Genomic DNA, 5,840 nt, shown 5'->3' with positions numbered 1-5,840 from the left:
ACATATATATACTTTATATATATATATATATATATATATATATATATATATATATAAAGTATCATCAGTATATGAGTATATCAGTTCAAGTTTGTTAATATAATAATAATAATAATAGAAAATTCATTATTTATTTAATTTTCCTTTAAACTTGATGAACTAAAATAACTAAAACAAACCTAAAACTAAAATGAAATACAAAGTAATAAACTATTAAAAAATACTATAAAAAAATAAAACAAAAAAGAATAAAACTGACAAACACAGAACAAATTTACTAAAACTTTAACTAAAATTTAAAAAACTCATTTGAAATCTTAATAAAAACTGTAATAGTGATTGATTGATGATTTTTGTTCCCAAAAAGAGCAAAAAACAACAACAACAAAACCAAACGATGTGTTCTTGCATTTCAAATAGCTAGATAGAGTGCAATGGTATTGAAAACTGTGATATAAAAATAACTCTGTGTATACGCATTTATACTTAATGATATTAAGTACTAGTTATATATTAAAAATGTTAAAATGTTTAGTTTATATGATTATATACTATACGAAGACAACTATATCGAAAATGCATTTTAACCTGCTAGCAAAGCATTTCAGTTAATCAATTTAGTCATCAATATCAAAAAGCCACAAGCCTCTTTTTCCAACAAACTTTTTTATTAGTAATTTTAATTATAAAGTTAACACACACCACAAGAGGATATCAAGACTGCGACAGATTTCACAAGGGGAAAAAAAAGGCCTCTGAACACTGTCTCACTTCCGTTATCACGATATGGAAAATGCTATTTTATCATCTCTTTGACTTCCAGGCCTTTCTCTCTCAGATGAGTGGGTGATTAAATCACTGTCAGCAGAGGCCAAACAGGGATCCATAGACAAGACAAATGTTTATACAGCTGATCCCTCATCGCTGGGGAAAAACGCAGAACCTCCGCATTGTGGTAAATAATTGAGCGCTGCATGATTAATTATGCATTATGAAATACTCTGTCGAAGCAGAAAGTTTTATTTTGTACCCAAATACACAGAGCCATGCTCTTTTTTTATTTTTATTTTTGGATCTGGGTCAAAATGTTTAACAAACGCAGTGTGCGTCACATCGCCGTGGGTCTGACTGGTGGTCGGCGTGTCAATCGGTGACTAATTGTTGCGAACGAATCCGATTTCCCAGGAGCTCTAAGCGCTTTGAGCTCCATTTCTCTGGATTTCTTAATGCCAGGTGCCTCAAGTTCGTTAATTTATTGAAAAGATTCTAATTAACTGGTTCTAGAGGGGGAAGAAACGTCGCAGGAAGATTTATAGGTTGTGCAATACAGCTGGAAGGCGCCCCGTCAGAGTCACTCCACATAAAACTGCTTTCGCTCTTTGTTCGTCGCATATTCACGTCTGCTAAATACGTGGGCAATTACATTATTCTGAGGTAATTACCGTAAATTCAACTGCCTGAGGAAACGGCAGTTCTTTCTACATAAAGGCACGTTTTTAGCACAGGCCTCTAGGAGTATATGAGCTGCTGGTTTTCAACTGTGAAAAATAGGCTGCAGATCAATTACTAATTAAATACCAGTTGAGACTAATTGGTTTCAAAGTACCAAGCCATGAAATCACAAAAACTGCCAACACATGTGACTCAAAACCAGCTTTAGCGTGTTTTGGGAGCTTCTTTCCCCGCCGTCTCTATTTTAAGCTTGGTTTTAGATCAATACCCGGACTCCCCCAAAGTGTCCTCTTTGGGGTAGACATCATTCACGGCGGACCCCGTAGACTGCTCCAGTTGTACACCCTGCTCGGGGCTACCAGCTTGAAGGATGATGTCATTACAAAAACTGTGCCATCTTCCTTGCATTTTGTAAACAAGCGGCACTATGAACTGGGCGCGCAAGTGTTGCAATCCTCTGACGCTATGTGGGTCTCATTCCTCATGTACGCCACATCAAACATCATGGATGGGTCTAAAACGTAATGGCATCAATCAGTTAGTTTCCATAACAGATTTGGAGATTTTGCAATATTTTATAAATGTTGATAAAAGCTATTGCGAAATGACGGCGTTTCCATTAATCAATGTTACGTGACTAAAAGGTTTTTTTTTTTTTCCCTCTCGCGATAAGTCATTGTGACAGATGTTGGCATTAATGGCAACGAAAGCCTCTTATATTTGAGAGCAGCCACGTATGAGGTGATTGGAAGTTATCGTACATTAAAGAATGATCATGTGACTTATGTATGCCAGGTGACCTGTAAATGGGAAAAACTGTTTACATTGCAGTTTTGCTAAATATTCCTTTTTCGAATTGCCTAAAAAAACACCTCATGCAAGCATACTTTTTTTTGCGATATATGGGAGATTTGCGAAATTGATGCATTTCCATTGGCATATTTCTATTAGCAATATCAGTTTGCTCAATTTGAAGGGTAATGGAACCGCAGCTAATGTCAACATGGACATTTGTGACGAGAGCCAAGGTTAGTATAGTCTTGTAATTTTAACGCCAACAATTTGTCTTTATTGGTTTGTTTTTTTTTACCTAGAAGTGTCTTGGAATCAAAAACCATAAATAGTAAAAATAAATCAATTCAAACGCCAAAATTGTTGCTTGGAAATCCCACATGCTACTGTACTCAGGTGAGCATAAATACACACCTGCATGACTCAAGGTGGTGCTATAATATGCTACTTTTCTCCTGAACGCCTGAACGATTAAAACCATTTGGCTAGAATCAGTATAGCTATTTTTTGCCCTGTTTATTTTGTTTTTATCAAGAACAAGAGAACAAGAAAGATGATGATGATGAAGATGAGCTTGTTTCAATACATTTTAGCAAAAGGTTTGTATGTGGCAACCATATGACTAACTGACATCAAGCGTAGTGTTAGTTCTGGCAGGTCACGTTAGTCAAGCTTGCATCAGCTGACCTTCAGCTGATCCCCATCTATGGGAATACGACACCTATCTAAGCATTCATATATAAGGTCCCTCAGTATTATCAGCAGTTTTCGCATTGCTCAATAGCTAATTACCCTCCTCCATCCCCAACTCCTCCTCTGTCAGTCGGGATTCAGCCTTCTGATTCTCCTTGAATCAGACTAATTCTAAAATGTGTACATAAAATGATTGAACTTTAACAATATCTTCAATACATTTATGTTAGTTCTGTTCTGTTTACCCTGGGGGGTTATCGCTAGGCTGCATGGAGGCACAGGGAGTTCTTGCCCAGAACAGAACCATACCGCCAATCCAAAGTGTATGCTAATTGTCAATCATCTTTGACGATATTGGTCCTGACAGAACTGCATATTTTGGTATGCAAAATTTTTATTTTACTAACTTTTGCAAAAATTGTTCACATATCTCACCAAAAACAAAAACAAAACAGGCTATTATTCCAATTTCACTTAACCTTGCTTCAAAGGGGTGTACAAATTTTTATTTTATAAATTTTATAGATATGTAGTCTGAAGCATAAATGTACCATTTTTTTCTTAATTAAAAAAAAACAAAACAGTGATGTCAGAAGAAAATATGTTGAAACGTCCTTGTGATTGATATAACTATGGATGTTTTGGTGGAAAATGGAGACAAAAAGTGACCATCTATTTTGTTTTGTTTTTTCAACCACTATTTAAAACATTTTTTTTTTTATTTTGCTTTTCATTTAGTATTTATTTTCTCCAGTGAACAAAAATCCTTTTGTTGTCATTTTAGTATACAATAGTATTTCCAATTGAAGCATGTAAAAAGGTTTTTTCCTTTTTTTTTTTTATTTATTTTTTTTTTTTCTTGTTTTACTTGCCAGAAAGGCCCACACTGAGATGATCAGGATGGCTTTTGTGGTGTTAAATCGAGAGGAAAAGTGGATTGGCTGGCAACCGAGAAAAGGCCTGGTCTGGTTTTGTTTGATAGTTTGGACTGATATATATTTTCTCAGCATGAGTATACTCGGGCTTTCATTGTCAGAGGCAGAGCAATCAGAAAAAGACGACCGACCCACTGAGAACCGCAGGTAAGACGCAATAACCCTCAAAATAAAGTTTGACGCCTGCACGTCTCCTTTGAATATAGAACGGCGACTGGACTCTAGTTCAACTCTGTGGAAATGAAAATGAAACTACAGGGATAAAGACCTGCTCCCTTAGAATGGCCAACAAATTGTGGTACGTCACATGTCCACCAATCGCCATTCGCTCAGGTAAGGTGTGGAAAACGGAGATGTCTTTTTCCTTCAAAGAACCCACTGCCGCAATTACCACTGCAGTTAATGGCGACTTCATAAGAGGCAAGGAATTTTAAAAGGAGAAAATTATATACTCAGAGCTCATAAGCTATAAATGCATTCAAATTACTTTCCCATAAATTACTTGTGTCATCATTACAAATGGTTTCATTCCCAGGCGTAACAATGGAGGCAGTTTAAACTGTAATGCTTTAGCTCCAGTCGAGTTTCTTGAGAATCTGCTGCGTGGAGTGAAGAATAAAAAAGAGATTCATTATGGGAAAAGAACAAAAATTGTCTAATTGTTTAAAATAAAATGCCACATCTTCCTGAATGCGGAGACTGATGATTGATGATTTTTGTTCCCAAAAAGAGCAAAATAAAAAACAAAAACGATGTGTTCTTGCATTTCAAAAAGCTAGATACAGTGCAATGGTATTGAATATACAGTAATTCAAAATGTAGATTTCGTAACTTTTTTTTTCCCTGACAACTTTTTAAAAACATCACTTTCATATTGAGAGACACTGAAAGACCAGCAAGATGCTTCGTAATAGTCAAAGACATCTCTCTAGAACGCATTTACAGTATGTAGGAAAAAAAAAAACATTTAAAAATGTTGGAGCGTATATCCTGTGTGAATGATTTTTAAAAACAAGAATGTTACTAAATGTCAGGATTGGAGAGGACCAAATAGAAGTAAAATAAAAATTGGTCATTAAAAATACACACTAACTTTTTTATTCAATTTTGAAATGTTAATATACATTACAGTATGTACAATAATCCAACGTTTATCTAATGTTGCAAAATGTTTTAATGTAATGCAATTAACATTTTTCTAAGTGTGTTTATGGTAGCTGCCTAAAATACGATAAAATAATTGAATATGAGTGTTATGAAGTTGTACAATATCTTTGTTTCAAACAAATGAAATTGAAGTTGTTATTAACAGAAAAGCAAATTTGCATTTGCTTACTGATTCCAGACATTGTTTTGTAATCAATTGTGCGAATTGGATAACTAAAAGATTTTCTGTCAATGACAACTTAAATTTAACTTAAATTTCAGTATTTTTTAACACAATATGTCTTGTTTAGAAGATGTGCAAGTTATCTGAACTACTCCTAAGGCATGCCAATGTCTATAACAATAAAATGTTTTAAAATTGTTCACAATGTTATATAATGGCAAACCTTTAATGATAATGACACAGAGGAGTGATATTGTTGGAATCAGCTGATAAACGATAAAAACATTGACAGCCAATCATAATCCATCCTGTGTTTAAGGACATTTTTATTTAAAAGGACAGATGACAAAACTCCAGTGTATGTTTATAGTTAACGGAACATTATCATGCATTTGAGTGGGTGTGATATTGTTATCGTTCTTCAAATGCATGTATATATTTTTGTATTTTTTTAAACTTTACAGAGACAAAAGTGCAGCATGTACACTCTTCAAACCATATTCTTTTGTGTTCCACAGACAAAAGAAACTCATACGGCACCAGTGGTGTGTAAAGTACCTGAAAGCCATACTCAAGTAAAAGTACAGATATCTTACCAGAAAATGACTTTGGTAGAAGTTGAAGTCACCGTTTAAAAG

The 5,840-nt window shown here is 34.5% G+C and overlaps 1 long non-coding RNA gene across 1 annotated transcript in view; it reads left to right on the top strand.

Annotated features, from left to right (window-relative positions):
* The window catches only part of LOC107569967 (uncharacterized), a 5,191-nt gene extending 790 nt beyond the window's left edge, over positions 1-4,401 (top strand). Inside the window, exons 2-4 of the long non-coding RNA XR_001606971.1 lie at positions 824-955; positions 2,413-2,480; positions 3,813-4,401. This is a non-coding gene — a long non-coding RNA (uncharacterized lncRNA). The remainder of the gene's footprint in view (positions 1-823; positions 956-2,412; positions 2,481-3,812) is intronic.
* The last annotated feature ends 1,439 nt before the right edge of the window (positions 4,402-5,840 follow it).

Source organism: Sinocyclocheilus grahami, unplaced genomic scaffold (assembly GCF_001515645.1).
Source record: "Sinocyclocheilus grahami isolate Dianchi unplaced genomic scaffold, SAMN03320097.WGS_v1.1 scaffold1399.1, whole genome shotgun sequence".
Classification (NCBI taxonomy): domain Eukaryota; kingdom Metazoa; phylum Chordata; class Actinopteri; order Cypriniformes; family Cyprinidae; genus Sinocyclocheilus; species Sinocyclocheilus grahami.
This window is presented reverse-complemented; position numbering and strand designations above follow the sequence as displayed.